Source organism: Micromys minutus (genome assembly GCF_963924665.1).
Source record: "Micromys minutus genome assembly, chromosome: 17".
NCBI lineage: Eukaryota > Metazoa > Chordata > Mammalia > Rodentia > Muridae > Micromys > Micromys minutus.
This window is the reverse complement of record NC_137952.1, coordinates 1,108,072-1,130,415: the sequence shown is the minus strand read 5'-3', so window position 1 is coordinate 1,130,415 and position 22,344 is coordinate 1,108,072. Positions and strand designations below refer to the sequence as shown.

Sequence of the window (22,344 nt, the reverse complement as noted above, 5' to 3'; positions counted from 1 at the left end):
GCAATGTTCAATGTGCAAGCTGGTAAACTTTCCATGTATTATATATTGAAAAAACATGAAAAAGTAGAATAATCAGAATTTATTCTGAAAAACATTAACTATTTGTTTCCTTCTTCTGTCTTTTAATCATTCTTCTCTGAATCCTTCTTGATAAGCACCAAATACAAAATTTAAGATATTCCCTGCTCTGTGCTTAGTCTCTTTCCCTCCCCTCCACTGTCCCCAGCTTGTTTGTTTGTTGAGACAGGGTTTCTCTGTGTAGTCCTGGCTGTCCTAGAACTCACTCTGTAGACTAGGCAGCCTCAAATTCAAAGATTCTCCTGCCTCTACCTCTTAAGTGTGTGCCATTGAAGTGTGCCACTGCCACCAGGCTCAAAGGTCATTTTAAAACATCAACAGGAAGTTGGGGAATTAAAGTACTAAACGCCCAAAAATCTCACTACAAATAACAAGTCTCAGAGGCTGAATTTCAGTACAGTTCAGAACAGAAAACAGAATAATCGTTGTTGTTTTCCTTTTTTTGTTTGAGATAGGGTCTTTGGCACCCCAGCCTAGCCTGGAAATTATGAAGCAAAGAATGACCTTGATCTCCTGACCCTGCATCCTCCTCCCTACTACTGGGAATTACAAGCATGCCCATTACGAAGAGATGGGGATGGAAATTAGTAATCCACAGGTTCTAGACAAGCACTCTGTCAACTGAACTGTATCTCCAGCCCCTCACCTGATATGGGGCAGGAGGCTACAGAAAAGCTACAGGATAGAGAGGACAGTTATTTTTCCCCAAGCAAATTCCCTAAATAGGTAGGTGTTGGGCATAAATTGTTCAAAGGCAACCAAGTTTCTGATCTTGTAAATGTATCTTGGCCCTAGGGTGGTGTGGTGAACCACTAAACCCAAAATAATCAGAAAATGAGAAAGTAATTGAAGGTAAAAGCAAAAAGAGAAACCACAAAAACAATTTGCTTTATTTTTAAACATTCCTGAATAATCTTACTCGTAGAGATTGACTCTGTACTGACCCTACAGACTTTTATTTATAACGCCTCCCAGCTGTACTTTTGTTGAGTCAGATACTGCTCAAAGTCATCAAGGACAACAGTGTGTATCTGAAAAGTGTAAGGATTTCAAAGAGCAAGCTAGACCTACAACTACTTTCTCTGAAAACAAAGGCTTTTTGTAACTAGCAGGAATTAGGTTAGTCGGGCTACCCTCCAACTTGCAATCCTCCTCCTTAGCCTCCCAAATAGCTGGGATTGACAGTTTTCTCAGTGTTTTCATGTCGACCAAATTAATTTATATTGTCAATAAAGCAAAGATGTTTCCAATAATTATAAAAGCAAAACTCATACTAAAAGCAGCAACAAAAAACTTGTAAAACCAGCATGAGGTTTTAAGAACTGTTCTTGACCGGTAGAGAAATCAATCTCTCAGGTATCCTATTTGCCTTTTCACTTTCCTCTAATTGTCTGTATATTCTAGTAAATGACAAAACTCTGTCCTTCCCAGGAAAATGGCCAATGGTCACCACTATCAGCATTTACATAATTCACTGGCTCACACTCTCCAGAGACAAGACCACTGATATACCTCAGTCTCACTGATGTGACTCATGACTCATTAGCAAGATTCCAAACAGTAGATACCCTCACTAATGCCCTGAAAAATGTTTGCTTGTTGTTTTTTGGAAACCTCTGTGCAGCACAGGCTATTCCTCAACTCAAACTATATGGGGTTGTGGGGTGGGTAGCTCCTGATAGAATACAAGAAACTAATGAATTTTTTAAGAGCATCCAGTTTGGAAGTCTTCAAAATTTGATTAAAAACATGACCATGAATGAGGCTATGAAAGTTGAAGACAGGGAGAAATAAGGGAGGCAAACTCTTCTGTTGACCATGTTCCCAAGGTAACTCTAAGTCTTCTGAAAGCTATGAAAGCTAGCACAGATCATTCACAATAGCAAATAATTTACTAGTTTTATATCCGTTGAGATGAGAGCTACTTTTAGTAGCACCCATTTTATCTTTAGTGTCACTGAACATAAATTATTACCAATGAAAATACACATGCAGCTATGAATTTCAATTTTAATTTACAGATATAAATCTATAATTACAGAAGAGTGCTTAAAGATTGCAAACCCCAATTATGAAATATTTGGGTAACTGTCCAAACATTTCCAAAACAGCAATAATTAATGAACCCACTTCTTTTTGGAAGCTTTTAAAAATTTTTTTAAAAAGATTTATTTATGTATTATGAGCATACTGTTGCTGATACAAGAAGAGGATATTGGATCCAATTACAGATGGTTGTTAGCCACCATGTGATTGCTAGGAATTGAGCTAGAGACCTAGTCTAGTCACTAACAGCCAGTGCTCTTAACCACTGAGCCACATCTCCAGACCCCTATTTTGAAAGCTTTATATTTCAATCTTTTTTTTTAATTTGTAAAGACTTATTTATTATATATGAGCACACTGTAGCTGTCTTCAGACACACCAGAAGAAGGCATCAGATCTCATTACAAATGGTTGTGAGCCACCATGTGGTTGCTGGGATTTGAACTCAGGACCTGCGGAAGAGCAGCCAGTGCCCTTACATCTCTCCTTATCTTTCAATCTTACTTATTCTACCTCTACTTTTTGAATGAATAAAGGCACAAAGACATAAAGTAACTTCTTCAATATCTCGGAAGTCCAGGCAATAGAGTTTTACTTACAAGCGGCCTTCTAGAGAAAAGGCTGCTTTGGGTTAAACTGGGCACCAGGGAAGAGATTTAGCTCAGTCTTAGGTAAGCATGAACGGGTTCAATCACCAGCAACATGCAAACATGCAACACCAATAAAAGCCTGTCTTCCAGTAAGCTCATGCATATAAACCATCAAAAATACTTATTTAAATACCTAGGGTCATAAAATTTGAGTCTGACCAATTCTCTCTCTCCTTCCCATTTTTTTCTTCCTTGGAGGATCTTGCTTTATGCAATAAGATACACGGCCAAGGTGGCCTTGAATCTGCCAGGAAAGGGTTCACAGGCATATTACCACACCAAGCCTCATTTTCCCAAGACAAAACTTTGAGCGCAACGATACAACGGTGCTGGCAAGCCTGGAGTACAAGGGACCCTGCCTCAACAAGAAGGACGGTGAGAGTTGACCCCCAGAAGTTGAACTCTGACAACATTTACACTTGAACTCATACATATTATGAAAAATAAAAACCCGCTTTCGGCTTCGGCAGCCATCTTCCAGTCAACTTGTCAACATGACAAACACAAAGGGAAAGAGGAGAGACACTCGCTATACGTTCTCTAGGCCTTTTAGGAAACATGGAGTTGTTTCTTTGACCACATACATGTGAATCTACAAGAAGGGTGATACTGTAGACATCAAGGGAATGGGCACTGTTCAAAAAGGAATGCCCTATAAGTGTTACCATGGAAAAACCGGAAGAGTCTACAGTGTCACCCAGCATGCTGTGGGCATCATCGTAAACAAGCAAGATTAAGGGCAAGATTCCGGCCAAGAGAATCAATGTGCGGATTGAGCACATCAAGCACTCGAAGAGCAGAGACAGCTTCCTGAAGCAGGTGAAGAATAACGATCAGAAGAAAAAGGAAGCCAAGGAGAAGGGCAGCTGGGTTCAGCTGAAACGCCAGCCTGCACCACCCAGAGCAGCCCACATTGTGAGGACTAACGAACAAGAGCCTGAGCTGCTGGAGCCCATTCTCTATGAAGTCATGGTCTAATGTAAAGAGAAATAAAGGACCCGGGCTACGAAAATAAACAAACAAACAAATAAATAAATAAAACCCTTTCCCTCTCTTCAATAATCCTCAAATTGTCAAATTCCATTAAGTAGTCTCTTTCTTTCTCCTTATACAACTCCATATGGAGTGGAGTGACACTAAGTAAAAAGGAAAAGAAATAAATGTCCTTTTTCTTTGCTGTTTCTTGTATCTGTCTTATAGCAGCACTCTCAGTATTGGGTAAAAAATAAAATAAAATAAATGTCGGATGCAGCCAATTTGCATACAGTGTTTAAGCCGAGGTGCCCTCTTCCTGGGCAGAATGAAGGCTGTTGCATATAATTTTTCTATTATTCTAGTTTGAATTTGGTATTCCAAGGTATGGAAGAAAGGAAGGCTCAACAAAGATCCTTATGACAGACAACGCTTTAATCTAAAGACAAAGGTCTAACATTAGACATTTCCACAATATCCTGTATTATTCACTCAATTCTGACATGTTCTAAGACCACCAATTCCTCTTTCCTTCCTACTAGAAGGCCAAATCTGATGAGTCACCACTGCTCTTCTCTTCGATACATTTTCACTTCCTCCCACTTGTGACTGTACCATATGTTGGTGCCATGTAGATATGGCAGAATATCAATTTTACTTTTTGGGAGTGGGTGTTTCAAAACAGGGTTTCTGTTAGCAACCCTGGCTGTCCTGGAGCCCGATTTGTAAACCATGCTGGCCCCAAACTCAGAGATCCACTTGCCTCTGCCTTCCCAGTGCTGGGACTAAAAGGAGTGCACTACTACCACCTGGCTACGATTGGTTTTTTCAAAACATTGTCAAAGTTGCTTTCAAAATTACCTTGTAATCCTGATGTCTCTAAGGGATTATTATACACAACCTCCTGAAAATGGCTTTATAATTATTTTTGAGTATGGTCAGAGAATTTCTTCCTTTGCATTTATTTACTTATTTGACAGGATATTGCTATACAGCTAAGGCTAGACTTAAAGTTGAGATTCTCCTCAATCAGCCTTCCAAGAGCACATTACAATGTGCTGGCTTCAAAAGCAATTCTTCAGTATTTTTACCTCCACTTTCCAGATAAGTAAACCAGACTAGTAAACTACAACTAGTTAGTAGAACTAGGCTTTCATGAGTCATTGTGTTATGGCTATTTAATAAAGATTTTTATTGAAAAACTCAAAGAATGGGCTGGAGAATGGCTGTGGTTAAGGGCACTGGCTGCTGTCCTGGTCCTGAGTTCAGTTCCCAGCACCGCATAAGGGGATCAGATGGCTCTTCTGGTGTCTGAGGACAGCGACACTCTTGTCACATATATAAAATAAATAAGTACGTCTTAAAGACAAAAACCCCTTTCATGCTTTCTTTCTTGAATGTATAGCAATCAACCTCTCTTAAGGACTGGAGTCCCAGGTATGTACTACCACATCAGGCTTGCTTTGGGGGTGGGGAGAATAGAGAGGAAATGAGGATTTGCTGTGTAATCTTGGCTGGCCTTGAATTTGAGTCAACCCAACTACCTCTGCCTACCATGTGCTGATATTACATGTGTTAACCATCATGCATGTCACTGCCTTTACACTTGTTTTTGGTGGTAGTGGTGGGTGTTTGCATGGTTGGGTTTTTGGAGATGGTTTCCCTGTGTAGCCCTGGCTATCTTGCAATTTGTTCTGTAGACCTTGAACTCAGAGATCAGCCTGCCTCTGCCTCCCAGTACTGGGATTAAAGGTGTGCCTCATATCTGATTGTTTTTACTTCCTGAAAGCCATTAGTAAACAAACATTAGATACAACTATTTCCTGGATCATAAATGGGTAAAATTAAAAAGAGAGGATTTATAGGCCCAGGAGCCATCATCAAGTTGAGAAGTTTCAGAGACAGTGAAGGTAATGTGCTATCATCTGCAGGTCTCCCATCCCTGAGATCAACATGGTGAAAAGAAAGCAGCAGTTCTCCACATGTGCCCAGGACAGAACCGCCACAGGCTGACCTGTGATTTTTTTATTTTTATTTTTAAAGTTTCAGAAGGGCTATTCCTACCTTTTGCTAGAGAGATGGCTCAGTGGTTAAGAGCACCGGCTATTCTAGGATCCAGGTTCAAACCCTAACTCCTACATGGCAGCTTACAACTGTCTGTACATATATAGCCAGACATAAAAAATTGTGTTTTAAAAAGAAAAAAAAAATTAAAGATTTATTTATTTTATGTATAAGTGCTCTATCTGTATACATACCTGTGTGCCAGAAGATAGCATCAGATCCCATTATAGGTGGTTTTAAGCCAACATGTGGTTGACGGAACCTCTGTCTGGAAAAGCAGCCAGTGAGTGCTCCTGACTACAGAGCCCCAAGGAAAAAGATCTTAATTTTCCAAATACTTTCAAGTCCTATGTTGACTCCAGGAATTGCTTACAAGATGATAGTTTTTGGCTACTCCATATTAACTCTCTCTCCTAATAATCCTTCACTTTAAGTAACTTTTTCAGTTATTTATTTAGTGCAGGTTCATGTTCCCATCATCAAATTCAGGTTGTCAGAATTGGAGCTAGTGTTATTACCTACTGAACCATCTGGCTAGCCCACCTACTAATAATATCATTAATGAATATTATCTGTAAAACACAAAAAGGAATTTTCAAAGTATCTGGTTAATACTAATAGCTGAATATGCTTTTGAATCCAGAAGTTCTGATTCTTGAAAAATGGTCTGCAAATATGTGCAAAGTATGGACCGGGCATTTAAAAGAACACTGTCTACAACAGCAAAACCTAGGGAACCATGGTCAACTAAAGTCTGAGTGAGTAAATTGTATTATTATCACAAAACACAACATTCTAGAGCTATAAAAAAACAAACAAAAAAACCCAAAGGTGATCAGGATCTATGTATATAATGGAAAAGGATTCGAACATGGCTTGAATAAAAGCAAAATCTATGGAAAGATAAACAGTTGTAGTAGACTACTGGTTGAATTGTTTACAAGTAGATGTAGACTTGTATCACAGAGTCAACAGATTGTGTGTGTGTGTGTTAATTATAGCCTTCCCTGAATCTCATAGATATGCTTGTCTTTGCCTTCCAACTGTTGAGATTAAAGGTATATTCTACCAGTACCCTGGCACCTACAGAAAAATGTTAAAAGATTCCATGAAGCACAGGGTTAGCAAGATGGTACAATGCTTATCATGTAAAGATACTTGCCACCAAGCATGATAATCAGGGTTTGATTCTGAAAGACATGGAAAGAATCAGTTCTAAACACTCTAAATGTTTAAAAAACAAAATTATAAAGCATAACATAAACATTGCAAACATTTTGGTCTTGTACTTTTTTTCTTGCTTTGCCTAAATTTATTTATACAAACAGCCATGTCCAGTAAACCAGCAATATATCACATATGGACGGGACAACTGCATCACGCTGACTGAAATTATTCTAGCAACTCACCTGACACTCAGGCAACCTCAACTATAAGCCTTATGCCTTTAAAAGTTTGGAGCTATTTATAATCACTCAGCTGTATGTCTACACGTACATATTCTTCAGTCTTTTCTGCAAAAGCAGTGCATAGGATTAGCTGAATTCCAGTAAGGTAGGCAAAGGATTGGGTAAGATAGTATGTAAAAAACAAGTTCTATAAATACAGCTTTTTGTCCTACTCTCTCAAAAAGAAATCAAAGCAGCTTTAAGTTTAAAAACAAAAACAAAAACAAAAAAGCCTACAATACAGAAATCTGGTACTTGCAGCTCTAACCGCAATAGGCCTGGAATTCTGTTTCTCACACCAGATCTTGCTTTTGTCTCCTTAATCTCAGTGGGAGGTCTAGATTCAATTGTAGGCTTTATCTTCCTGTTTTTTTCCTTTCCCTTACTCCCATACTCCTCAACAAAATGGTTTGCTTTTTCTCTCTATGCTTGTTCAATTCACCTTTTAGGCAAGCCATGTACAAAGCAAACCCACTCTTCCACAGAACCTACCATAGGACTTCTACCATCTCCAAAACCCTGACCAAGCAAGCAGCCAAGAAAACTGCCTGTACCATCTGCTCCCACCTCCCTTCCAAACATGGGCACTCAAGCAGGATGCTCCCATATGGTCTCATCTAAGGATGGCTGTCCTGTTTTGCTGAGAAGCAGGAAACTTCATTCAGTCCTTCTCTTTTGGCCCATTTTAGTAAAATCCAAATAAATGAAGCCCCTCTTTCCCTTACCCTTCAGCATCCAGGAGGATGAGGTAGGAAAATTTTGAGTTTAAGAGCCAGTCTAGGTCAGTCAGTATGAGTTCCCAGACATGTAAGTCTATAAAGACCCTGTCTCAAACAACAGCAATAAAAAGGGAAAAAGTATAGCTCTGCTTTCATTAATCAGTGAGTAGGGCATTTCTAAGGATGATCAATCAAAGAACATGTTCTAAGTATCTTTCTACATTATTCTTTTTAAAGAGTACATTTAATTATTTGTGTCACTTCCTAACTGTTCCTAAGAGCTTCTCCCATTTAAACACTCACCTATAGGATTTGTAACACCTCCTTCAAATCACCCCTTAAAATACCTTGACTGTTTCATAAAATTAAAGTTGTCAGTGATTTCGTTTTCTTTAGGAAAAAGGAACTCGGTCAATACAAAAGAACTCAGGGCTGGAGAGGTGGTCGTGGGTTCTGAGACAGGGTTATACTACACAATCCAGACTCACTTGATATTTACTCTAGGCTGGCCTCTTAACTCAAGATCTTGTTGCCCCAGCCTCCCAAGTGGTGAAATCAGTCATGCAAAATCATTGGGCTGTTTGGGATTTTGTTCTTTTCAAAACAAAACAAAACAAATATCCTGATTATTTACCTGTCTAAATTCATTCTTTGTGGTATTTGTTTATAATGCCCCAGATAGAATGATATCTGTTATTCTCAATGGCAATTACATGGTTAACCACAAACTCTTTTAGTATCACTTCTTGTGAACAGATCCCTGTTATCCTGACAAAATTCATAGTTTTGGACCAGGCAAAAGCTTGCTAGTCCTTTCATTCCATAACCTCTCAAGAGATTTATATAGTATGGATTGGGGGTTGGAGAAGCATTAAAGAAGGAAAGGGCTGAAGCTCAGTTGGTAATCTCCACAAACTCTACATGATGGTACATATAATCCAATCACAAGGGAGAAGGAAGTAGCTGCAGGATCAGTTGTTGAAATATATTTGACTACATAGTGAGTTTGAGGTTATGTCTCAATGGAAAAAAAAATGAGTAAAGGTGTGGGTGTGTGTCATTGATTGTAGCTCAATGACAATGTGCTTGTCTAGTGTGCATGTGACCCTAAATTCAATCCCTCTTATAACAAACAAACACCATCCCACAACATATTTACTACAAACAGCATTCTCTATTTTCAGTTTTGGTGCTAACCAGATAACTTTGTGAATGAGCATTGATTTTTCTTCTTAAAAAAATGTTTATTATCGCTGGGATGAAAAGATGCATGCCATGCAGGTGTGTGTGGGTAGATGACAACTCTGTGGAGTTGGTTCTCTTCCCACCTTTACATGGGTTCCTGGGATCAAACCCAGTGCCAGGCTTCTGCAGCAAACTCCCACTGAGTCATCTTGCTAGCGTCTTTTCTTTTTGAAACCTAGGCTCACGTATTCCAGCTGGCCTTTAACTCAGTGCACTACTGACCCTTCTGTCTCTACCAAGGTGCTGGAAGTATACACACATTCTGCATCATGCTTAGCTTATGAAATGCTAAGCAACCCCAGGTTTCCTGAATGCCAGCTAAGCACTCTACCAACTCAGCTACACTTCTAGTTAGCTTTGTGAAATTGTTATATATCTTTTTTTCTTATATAAAAAATGGTTACAAAACAATATTACTTTACAGTGTATTTGTTAGGATTTGAATGTGTAACATGTAAATCACAGAAATTACTCAAATAAGCATTTGCTACTGTTATTCTTCTAGATGTTAAATTTGGTGTCAGTAGAAGATAAGTACCATAAAGCTTTAATCTTTAGCCAGATGATTATATCTCTTCAAAATGATTACACAGTTAAAAAGAAAAGATACAAATGAGAAGTTAAAGTACCTCTATTTGTTAAGGGATATGATCCTATACTTAACAGACCATAAAGATCTCAACAGAATACTCTTGGATCTGCTGTACAGTTAGCAAAGTTAACAGGATACAAAAATCAACATGAAAAACCAGTAGCGTAAGGTTGGAGAACTGGCTCAACAGTTACAAGCATTGGCTGCTCTTCCAGAGAATCTGGGTTCATTTTCCAGCACCTACATGGCAGCTCACAACTATCTATGCAATTCCAGTTCCCAGAGATTGAATATCTTCTGGCACTCTTACACACTACATTCATGTGATGCAGACATACACGTAGGCACAACATCCAACCATATAAAATTAAGGTGAGGTCAATAAATTCAGTGGTAATATTTCTTATTAAAAAAGAGGGAGGAGAGAATGTGTAAGACAGCAGTGCTTGGCTAATAAAGCAGCCCCCAAGTGTACCTGTTAGCATCCAACAGGTACACAGTTTCTCATTATTTGATACTGAAACACTGGTCCTAAGTACAGTCCTTTAAAAAGTTTTTTTTTTAAATTTCACGAGTGTTTTGTCTACAAGAAATATGTGCATCATGTATCTGACTGACTAGTGCTCAAGGTCGGAAGAGGGCATCAGATTCTCTGGAACTAGAGTTACAGGTGCTTGTGAGCTGCCCTGTGGGTGCAGATGCTCTAGTTCTCTGTATCACTAAGCTCTCTCCAGCCTGCTTTCTCTTCTTCCTTGAAATTTATTTATTCCCTTCAAATACAAAGTTTGTGGAAGCTTTCAAAGTGGATACACATAAATAGGGCCAGGAACTGGCCATAGTGGCACATGCCTTTAATTCCCAACACATTGAAGGCAGCAGCAGGCAGAGCGCTTAAATTCAAGGCCAGCCCAGTCTACAGAGTGAGTTCCAGGATAGGTGGGGGTACAGAAATAAATAAATAAATAAATAAATAAATAAATAAAACCAAAAATAGCTAGCCATGGTATCAGTTGCTGAAGCTGAGCTGTAAAAAACAAGTTATGAGTTGCAGGCCAGGTGGTTCTTACACAATGAATTCCAGGACAGCCAGGGTTACTTTGTGAAACCCTATCTCAAACAACAAAAAGGAGCTGTCACTAATTTTGAACTTTAACAAGAGCCCCTACCTAACAGTTAATTTTATCAATGAGAAAAGAGTAGCAATGAGAGGAGCACAAAGACCTACCAAAAGGAAGATTAAGTCAACATGTTGTCACAGTCAGATCTTTTAAGAATGTTCTGAGGTATACAGGACCCAGAGTCCCCACCAGACTTAGTCTTCAAAGACATCAATAAAATAGCCACATAATTCTGTATTTATACCAACCCAGATGAAGATAGAAGTCACTTCAGTAAAGCTGTTTATCCAGCATTTATAGTCTTTTTCATCTTCAAATGAGCCAGTTATAAACATGTACAGCAAACTGTCTTGTCCCCACTCAGCTGACAAGTTCTATTCCCAGCTCTACAGTCTGTGACTCACAGGGAAGAGGTGGGGGAAGGAAGTAAACGGAACCAGTAAAACCAAGAGCTTCTCTTTATTTAGATGGAATGATCAAGGCTGAAGTTACCTGATTAAAATAATCCCAGAGCAAGCCAACAAAAGTCCTCTTTTAAAGTAGTATCAACCTTAGTAGCCAGGAAAACGTCCTGAAAGCTATCGATGACCCCCTCTACTCCCTAAATAGGTATGATATCACAAGACATTACAAGGCCTGTTAGGCAAAACTTTGCAAAGTACTATGAATCCAGACAACAACATAGGTTGCTGGGAAACCAAAAATAACCAGACATTCTCCACAGCTCTTCTCAGCAAAAGGTAAATTAATAGCCCCAATGTACCCACTCCAAAGAGATGCACAAAAATCTTTTCTCAGTTTTTTTATACTCAAAATTTACATCAGAAAATGTGTTCAGTCCCACTCTTAAGAGCTGATCTTTGTGATCACAAAGCACTTCTTCAATGAGCCATGTTTCTAAGGCAGCTCAGAAACCTCCTGACACTAAATCCACCAGCCTGGCAACTGCTCAAGATACTATTAGCTGACTACAGATCTTTCTTCTACCCAGTCCCAGAATTCTCAGTTTTCTATAATTTGTAACTGACAAATCTAAACAAATCAAACCAAAAAAGACAAGTAAGTCACCTCTTTTACTTGAAAACCTTAGTCCTCCACAGAAATGTACACAGACAGACAGATGGACGCACGTTAAGAACACAAACTTCAAGCCCTGGCTGAATCCTGAGCAGGTCTGAGGCAATGTGGACGAAAAGGATGACTGCACCGCCTAGCTAGTGGGCTGCTCCTGCTGTTGCTGTACAAATATAGAAAGCTGCAAAGTGGAGCAGCAGCTTCCGCAGAGCACCCTCTGCTCTTCACTGAGAGGGAGGAGCAGGGAACTGAGCAGCTTTACCCATACATGGTTACTGAAAAGGCAATTATCTCTCACACATGATTCTGTTCACACATGCCAGATAAAAAACAAGCTCACAGGCTTAAAGGAAGGTTTGAGAGGCTCTATCTCAGTCAAGGAGTGTCCTAATAATCAGTCACTATTCTAAGATCCTCAGCCTCAGGAACTGAAAAGACTGAGGGGAAAAAAAAAAAAAAAAAAACTTTATTAGGTCAGATTCACAGCCGTTGGAACAGCAACGGCTATGAGACTCAATTTATCATCTAAACCCTAAAATGTAATGCACAAAAACAGGCTTCCTCCTACATTTAAGTGAACAATCTAACCTGCACTACTCTTTGGTCACCCTACCTCTCCCATTGTTAGGGATGGTCTTCTACTTTTGTTCTGATCCACACAAATTCTCAGGATTCTGGCTTATATAATCAAGCCCAATCTGTTTACAAGATTGTTTTACAAAGCAATTCAAATTACAAAGATTCACCTCACTGTGAAATACATAAATACTCAATTTCTGACTACAGCAAATTCTTTAGAGATAGGAAATGCAGCAGGTAATTAAGCAGGTATTAAGAGTGAAGTATTCCATACAGAAGATGCTATAACACAAATTGAAACTATAGTGACACTGACGACCTCTGACACTTCCTGTCTAGAGTTCCAGAATAGGATCAATCAATATTCAAGGTAGTAACAGCTGACACTGTTTAACTAGTGACAAAGCAAATCTCTGGGTTTAAGGCCCGCTTGGTCTACAGAGTGAATTCCAGGACAGCCAGGGCATCACAGAGAAACCTTATCTCAAAACAAAACAAGTGGCTGGATGTATGTGGCTCAGTGGTTAAGAACACCAACCCCTCTTCCAGAGGTCCTGAGTTCAATTCCCAGCAACCACATGGTGGTTCACAACCATCTGTAACGTGATCTGATGCCCTCTTCCAGCATACAAGTGTACATGCAGATAGAGCACTCAAAATAAACAAATCTTTAAAAAAGAGAAAGCAAAGACAGACTTAAGAGTTTATTCCATGGAGCCCACCTACATACTTTCACTAAGTTCACCTACAATGTCTTCAACATGGGAAAGTAGACTTAAGTTCCTCTGTTCCTGAATTTTGTCTGCAATTTCGATGTAAAATGTTTTTTGCACTTTTATGAGATTAATATATTACTTATAATTCCTGCCTACTTTAGAGAAAAACATTCTTTTTTTTAAAGATTTATTTATTTATTTATTATAAGTACACTGTAGCAGAAGAGGGCACAGATCTCATTACAGATGGCTGTGAGCCACCATGTGGTTGCTGGGAATTGAACTCAGGACCTCTGAAGAGCAGTCAGTGCTCTTAACCACTGAGCCATCTCTCCAGCCTGCGAAAAACACTCTAAAGAAAGAAAAATAAAACTAGGCATGTCTCTAATCCTGGTACTCAGCAGTTCCCCACCCTCAAACATTTCTCACCTACCACATTCAAGAAAATACTCTTCCACTTCTGAGATTATTAGTCTTCTGAATAAATTTCAAACCACTACTTTAAACAAACAAAGCAGAAGAACAAGAACAAACTACTTGAGGTAGAAGTAGGATGTGGAATTTAAGGTCATCCACAGTTGTACCAAGTTACCAGGCCAACTTGGAAGCACACAAGTAGGACTAGAAATACTGATGACTTGGTAGTCCTTGGTCAGGAAATACACTATATCATCCTGCCAGCAAAGAAACTGCTGAGAAAGAGTATTTAGCTTCTCAACACAGGTAAATGTGTGGTGAGGCTCTCCCACCGCTTCCTAAAATTTACCAAAAAAAAAAAAAAAGTCAAATTAAGACATTATAGCTCAGGCTGGAGAGATGGCTCAGAATTAAGAGCACTGGCTGCTCTTCCAGAGGCTCTGAGTTCAAATCTCAGAAACCACATGGTGACTTACAACCATCTGTAATGAGATGATGCCCTCTTCTGGTGTGTCTGAAGACAGCTAAAGTGTACTCATATACCAAAAAAAAAAAAAAAAAAAAAAAGAAAAAAAAAAGAAAAAAGAAAAAAAAGACATTAAAGCCCAACATTAATATTTATTTTTCTTATTTACAAATTAAATCTTTGGAATTTTGAACTTCTTTGTCATGGATAATGAGATGAAGCAACAGCAAACTTGAATTCCTAATCCCACTGAAAATTATTTCAGTAAAGTCTTTCCTTGCTACCTGACACACCAAGACAACAAAAAACCTGAAAGAACACTCAAATATCACAGAAAAGACATACCAAGTACTCGAACTGACTGAGATCTCTTAATGATATATAGTATATTGTGTGTTTAATCTTTAAGAATCTGAACAGCTTTGTTTTAACAGCTTTGGCTGCTTATAATAGCTTTATAGGTGGATATGCTGTATTTTATATAGCGCAGCTTTGATCACTGCACACTTTGCTATGTGTAAGCAATTAAGCAAAATTAAACACAAAAGTCCCTAATTACACACAGCAAGGATAATTAAAATATAATCTCAAAATCAAAATGGCCATAAACCTCTATAGCGCATTGACTTAGCAAACCATTTCTTCTCTCAGGACCCATTTATTCAGTGAAAAATAGGATGAGACCATATCAAAGTTCTTTGCTGAAGGCCCACAGACCTGTAATAGACATTTCATATGTTCCAAAAGCTCCCCTATGTTATGCACAAAATTACTTACATAACACACTAATGGGGGTAGGAATGTCAGGAGAGACTAAAGCTGGATTTCAGAACCTGTGATGGAGATGGGCACACCTATAATCCCAACAGACTGGTGATAAAGGCACAGCCACTACAAGCTTGAGACCACTCCTGTTTATTCTTCTACTCTTGCCTTGAAGCAAAAAAAGTAAACTGAGAATGGTAACCCATGCCTATCTCTCAGAAGGCAAAAGAAAATTACCTTGAGTTATAGGCTAGCACACACTTCAGTAGAATAAAACTTTGTCTCAAGACAAAAATAAGTAAGACAATACAGCTGGGGGGGTTAAGACTAAAATGACAAAGGAAGAGAGAGGGAGAGAGGGAGGGAGGGAGGGAGGAAGGAAGGAAGGAAGGAAGGAAGGAAGGAAGGAAGGAAGGAGGGAGGGAGGGAAAGAGTTATGAGCGAGGACAGCAAGCTATGAACACAATGAGTGTTCTATACCTCAATTAGCGAAAACTATTAGCTGTGCATATACATACCTTATCACAGCATTTGAGAAATGGAGGCAGGAAAACAGGGTTCAAAGCCAGCCTTGTCTACAGGTCAACCTGGGCTCTTTGAGATCCTATCTTTAGGGGAAAAGAAAGTATACTTAAAACCATGGCCAGGCATAGTGGCACAGGCCTTTATTCCCAGCACCCAGGGAGCAGAGACAGGTAAAGCTGTGAACTTGAGGCCAACCTAGTCTAGACAGCAAATTCCAGGACAGCCAGAGCAACATAATAGAGAAACTGTCAAAATCAAACCAAATCAAAACAAAAGCTGGTCATGGTGGCACATGCCTTTAAGCTCAGCATTAAGATGGCAGAGGCAGGAGGATCTCTATAAAAGGCCAGTTTGGTTTAGTTCCAGGCCAACTAGAACCATATGCTGAGAACCTTGGGGGTGGTGGATGGATGGGGGCACAGATGGACATGGCACACAATGATACAGGGATAAACGGGATGATGGATGGGCCAGATACACACACACACACACACACACACACACACACACACACACACACACAAGCGCTCGGGGAGGGGGGGGCTGAGCACCTTTTATCTAAACAGAAACAAGTACTTAGTGATTTAAGCCTTAACATTTTTAGGTTCTCATAGCAACCTAAGTCAGTATGCTGAACATACTGTATATAAAGCACATATCTGGAGGCTTAGCTAGTAAATTAAAAATATGACATATGTGCAATGTGGGCGACATTATTCTGAGAACTTTAAAATCATCTTTTATTTTGTAATCCCAAAGATGACATAATAGCCAACTATGCAGAAGATGCAAGCTCAAGAGGTATAAAATGTATAAAAAGCACAGAAATGAAAGATAAGGTAATTCACATTATCAGAAAAATTTCAAATATGACTCTCTCCCACTGTGAATCAACCCATAAATGGAGGCTCCAAGTCAAGGCTACTAGGGAGGAGGTATCAACATATTAGGATACTCTTAAGTGTGGGCCCAATCAAAAGAAGGCACAGACCAGACAATATAGCATTTATTGGTATTATGACTATATAGTAGAGAAAATATTTTTTTTCTTTCTAGACACAGCTAACCCTATAAATAGAGGACAGAAGCTGGAGAGATGGCTCCGTGGTTAAGAGCACTGGCTGCTCTTCCAGAGGACCTGAGTTCAAATCCCAGCAACCACATGGTGGCTCACAACCATCTGTAATGGAATCTGATGCCCTCTCCCGGTGTGTCTGAAGACAGCAAGTGTACTCCTACATGAAATAAATAATTCTTTAAAAAAAAAAAAACACACACACACACACACAGAGAAGTGTACACTGAATCCCCAGTACAGGGAAAAGAAAGGGGAAGAGGAAAGATAGCTCCAGAGCTAAAGAGTAAGAATAGATGTGTGGGATTAGGAGGATCTGCTTTAAGAACAACTGGTGAGGATAGGAGAGATGGCCTGCAGTTAAGAGCACTGGCTGCTCTTTCAGGACAAGGGTTCAATTCCCAGTACTGACTAACAACCTCTGTGATTTCAATAAACTCCACTTCCAGGGAGTCCAATGCCCTTTTTTGGAGTCCAATGGTGCTGGATACTCGTGGCACACAGACTTACACATAAGCAAAACAAACATTCATACACACTAACTAAATAAATAAATCTTAGAAAAGGAAGAGGAAGAAAGAATAAAGAACAGTTTGAGCTGAAGATCACTGGTAGAGTACTTCTATATCATTCATGAGGCCAAGGGCTCAATCCCCAGTCCTCCCTCCACCACTGGAGAACTACTTGGACTGCAAAGGTAAGAGTTAAGAGATAACAAACACACCCTATTTCACTAAGAAACCAATAAAGTCACAATACCTAACCCACCTACCTACCCAAAAAGAATGCAGGGAGAGGTAGGTGTGGGAGCACACACCTATAATCACCTAGAATCCCAGCATCCACACAGATGACAGAGACAGGAAAATAACAGAGAGACCAGTCTAAGCTATAAGTGTTCCCAACCACCCTGGAATACACAGCAAGTCTGTCTCAAATAGCAAAGCACAACAAAAGGTCAGGGCTGGTGAGGAGGCTAGGCAGGTATAAGGGTGGGTGGGGGGCTGCCAAAGCCCAATGACCTGAATAAGACATAGTGGAAGGACAAAACTGTCTCTTTCAAGTTGTCCTCTGTTTTCTTTGGCACTTACACACTTACACTTATATATCCATACAAATAAATGTAATAAAGAGGTAGACAGTTCCAGTCCAGCTTACTAGGGAAATCTTGTGTCCAAAAGAAAATTCACTGGTCAAATAAGACTAATGATATTTTAGCGTTAGGGAAAGAAACACTTTGGAAAAGGCTAGGTTTTAAGATTCACAACTGCATCTAATAACTAACATATCCAATTACCTTGAATACAAGACTAGCGTTATGCTCAACTTCCGAAATCTTAAAATTTCAAACCGCCAAGAGTGGCGGCCCTTAATTTCAGCACTTGGGAGAGGAAAGCATGGGAATCAGGAGTTCAAGGTCTGCCCCAGTTATGTAGCAAGTATAAAGTTATCTTGGGTTATGAGACACACTATTTCAAGCAAACAAAAACAACAAAGTCAAAACTGAGAAGGCATCAGCAGAAGCAGGAGACTCTTAAAAGTCTGAGGCTTATCTGAGCTGCATAGTGACTATGCCAGTGAGCCAAAGTTAGAAGATGGAAGTCTGGATTGAAGAGATCTATAAAACTTCAGAATTGGGTTTATAGCCACAAACTTATAACCCCAGTCAGTACTCAGGAGACAGAGATCCTAAATTAAAGGCTAGTCTGGGTTACATAAACAAGATTCTTGAATAGTACATTAATCACCTTTTCTTTCTTTTTTTATAGTGCTGGTGGTCTAACCAAGGACCTCTGTATGCGAGATAAACACTCTAACCTCTGGATACATTCCTAGCTTCACTACACTCTAATTACTGCACTTTCTATTCTATTCAAGACAGCAAGACTGCATTTTCACTTTGGTTTTCTAAAAGGGAAAAGATATAAATAACCTTGAATATTAACCTACTATACCTTTCTAGGCAGCTTTAAAACAAGAAGCATGAACTAAAGCTGAAACACTCACTGATCCAGGCATTAGATGACTTGCATAATGAATGATGTGACAATCAAAACTGGACCTAAAGACCCTTCCTCAGTAGACAAATCTAAGTAATAATTACCTAATTTAACTTGCCATCAACCCTTCTTTAAAAATAAAGGTACCTAATTTAGTTTAGTTTTTGTATTCCTTAGAGGGTTTTAAACTTCCTACGTAGCTGGAGTTGGCCTCCAATACCTTATCCTCCTGCCTCAGCCTGCCACGTACTAGAATTTCAGGCATATGGCAGCATATTCAGTCTCAATGTACCCACACTTTAAACAGATCTCAAATGCAGGTGTGGTGGCATATGCCTGAGTCCCAGCGCTCAGGATGCAGAGGCAGTCAGAGCTGAGTGTTCAAGGCAGGTCTACACACAACACTCCAGATGAGATGGGAGCGAGAGGGAGTCAGGATAGATAAGCCTATAATTTTGGAGGGTAGGACAGGAGGAAAAGGAATTAAGTTCACATCTACTATATGGTTAAGTTTGAAGACAGACTAGAAAACATGAAACTGGCTCAAGAAAAAAGCAAAACACTGAAGGCATTTTTAGGGAATGGCACTCTTTAGCTCAGTCTCGTTTTATTAACTATTTTAAAAGTACATTAAGCTTAATATGGCATTTATTATCACATATTCCTTCTTATTAAAGACTGGCTTATTCCAAATATGGCATTATCTTTCCAAAGTTCTAGAGTTTAGGCATGACATAATTCCTTTACAGAATTACCTGTCTTCTCACGACTGACAACCATTACTTAAGTAGAGATAAACTACCCTAATTTAAAAAGAGAGAAAATTACTCTGATCTACAGAGGAAAAAACAAAAACAAAACAAGCATTTAGCTTTAAATGGAAAATCCTCAGGAACTGACCTCTCTTAGAACTCCAGTAGTCAGCCCAACAAGATGGCTGAGCAAGTGAAGGCCCTTGCAACTAAGCCTGGCAACCTAACACAGAACCCACATGATTGAAGGAAAAATTAACTCTCCCCAAGTTTTTCTCTGACCCCCACACTGAACCATCACACATGTGTATCTACAGATGCATGCCTAAAATAAGCAATAGAAATGTACCGTTTTAAAAAGGGAGAACACTTCCAGCAACAAAGCCTTTGCCAACTAGACAATCTGAAACTGAAGGGAACGACAGTAGCTTTCTAACCAGGATCTGCATGATCTCTTGTCCCCTAACCTCCTAAACTGAAATTTCATTATGAAAGTAGAGATAAAGAATAGACAGAATTCACAGAAAGAAGAAAATGCTAATGGCCTGGGTTAAAATCCTGCCTCTGCCTCTATGTGAACTTAAGTACAGCATTTCATTCTCTTCAGTTGCAAACTGAAAGAAAAATTCTCTTAAGATTTCTAACCTCATCAACCACCCACTTCCCACTGATGCACCTTACCATAATTAGGCATCGTTTTTTAAAGCTTCTAGTTAACAGAACAAAGAAATTAAAACCTTAAACTTTCTTTTCTATTTCTGGTACATTGCAAATGTGCAACAGCATTTTATCAGTAGTTAATATCACACAGTTCTTGATACTGGCTTTTCTTTGAACCCCAGTGACAGCTACACAGTGACAAGTTGTAAGCAAGGAGGTTGTTGCCAAGGAGACTCACTAGGATTCCTGGGGGTGGATCCAGCAGGCTTTTTTCTTTTGTGAAAGCATTCTTTGATGTTCTTGATCTCAAAATTCAGGATGCTGATCTGTTTTTCTTTAATACACTGCTTTTAAGAAGTACTACCACAAAGCATACAATTCTGAATACTTAAAATTATCATTAGTTCTTTCTTTAAAAGTCTCAGATTTTCAAGACTAATCCTTCTCCTCTGTTCATAAAAACAAACAGGATATGGTATCACATAGCTGTAATATAATTTTAACACTAAAAAGCTGCTGATTTAGAATTACTTCCAGATTGAGGCTGACCTAGGCTGTATCTCAAGACCCTAACTTAATCTCCCCCAGGTCCTCTTCCAAAACGTGAAATAAAACTAAATGGACATTTCAGCAATTTATGTTTCCATTCCCTCCCACACAGTGTCTGTTATGTAAGTGTTGGTATTGTAAGTAAGAGTGTAATGCTCAGCTGAGCGATGGTGGCACACACCTTTGATCCCAGCACTCTGGGAGGCAGAGGCAGGTGGATCTCTGACTTTGAGGCCATCCTGGTCTACAAAAAGGAGTTCAGAACACCTAGGGCTACACAGGAACCCTGACTCAACAACAACAACAAAAATTTAAAGTTCTCCCAACTTCAAGAAATTTTAGCTTCCTTACATGATTTTTAGAAACATTCTAGCTGTCAGATACTGGTGGTGCACCAGCCAGGCATGATGGCACACACCTTTATTTTATTTCCACCACTCAGGAGGCAGAAGCAAGAACATCTGTGAGTTCAAGGCCAGCCTGGTCTACAAATTGAGACTGGGACAGCCAGGTTACAGAGAAACTGTCTGGAAAAAAAACAGAAACAAAAGATAAAAAGAAAACATTTATTAATCTGTTCTATGGATGTAGTTTATTCAAAAAAATAAAGTGGTCAGAATTCTACAGAAAATACTTTGCTAATTTGTAAGCTTCTCAGAACACTAAGGTTTTTCTACAGATGTCTCTTATTCCACAGAAATTACACCAGATAAATGAACATTAAGTTTAAAAAAAAAAAAAAAAAAAAAAAAAGAGAGAGAGCTGGAGAGATGCCTCAGTGGTTAAGAGCACCGACTGCTCTTCCAGAGGTCCTGAGCTCAAATCCCTGAAAACAGAAAACACATGGTGGATCACAACCATCATAATGAGATCTGATGCCCTTTTACACATCCCTTAAAAAAAAAAAAAAAAAAAATCTTGGCTGAGAAAAGGAAAAAAACTTAAGACTCCCAGCTATATGTCAAATCTTTTTCCTTCACACTATAGGAAAGTCATGACTGTCTTCTGACTAAGTTGGTATATGTTTCCAGATTATAGAGCCTCACATAGCTTTTATGGCAGATTCTAGCCAATGTAACTTCAAAAAAAAAAAAAGTTGCTCCAAAAAAGGTGCATGAGGCATACTCTATCTACAGGAGACAGCAACTTAAGAGTCAGAATTTCAATGTTTTCTTCCTCTTCCTAGTCCTTAACACTGAACTGCTTCAAACACTCTACCAGATAATGGAGCACTGAGCAAATGTTTGCTCTATGTAAAGCCCTGGTATAAGTAAAGAGTAGGAACTCTAGAGCTTCCTCCATGCACGTCATCCAGTTCCATACTATGCACACAGCACCCAGGCATGAGGGACAAAACAGACCATTCACAAGTCTGTTTATTCAGAGAAACAAAGTGGTTCAGCACTAGACCATACTTACCATCACACTGTGACCCAGCAGCAAATATCCTATAGCTGTATCTATACTACAAAACTGCACCTTACTGTACAGAAGTTCATTTGTTTACTTCTAATTCCTGTTCACTAAAACAAAAAGGATTTGGGGCTGGTGTTGGTGGCTGGCACACAACTTTAATCCTAGTACTCAATAGGTAGGAAGAGGTGGATCTCTGTGAGCTCTAGAGCAGGATGGTCTACAAAGAGAATCCAGAACAGCCAGGGCTCTGTTACAAAAAACAATCTCACAAAAAAAAAAAAAAAAAAAAAAAGGAAGGAAGGAAGGAAGGAAGGAAGAAAGAAAGAAAGGAAGAAGGAAGGAAGGAAGAAGAAAAAGAAGGAAGGAAGAAAAGAGGGAATTTTCATAGCTGGGATATAGTGACCCATGCTATTCTGTA

At 39.2% G+C, this 22,344-nt stretch overlaps 1 protein-coding gene and 1 pseudogene across 9 annotated transcripts in view; one reads left to right on the top strand and one right to left on the bottom strand.

The window, feature by feature from the left end:
- CELF1 (CUGBP Elav-like family member 1) overlaps positions 1 to 22,344 on the bottom strand; it is a 70,029-nt gene that overhangs the window by 35,861 nt on the left and 11,824 nt on the right. The window contains exon 2 of one of the 8 annotated variants that reach the window (XM_080931364.1): positions 15,468 to 15,557. The exons of the other annotated variants lie outside the window; for them this stretch is intronic. The gene's annotated coding sequence lies outside the window, so the exon portion shown is untranslated. The remainder of the gene's footprint in view (positions 1 to 15,467; positions 15,558 to 22,344) is intronic. 8 annotated transcript variants of the gene reach the window in all.
- LOC308431874 (large ribosomal subunit protein eL21-like) lies at positions 3,269 to 3,752 on the top strand (annotated as a pseudogene). The gene has a single exon. The product of its transcript is annotated as a large ribosomal subunit protein eL21-like (transcript).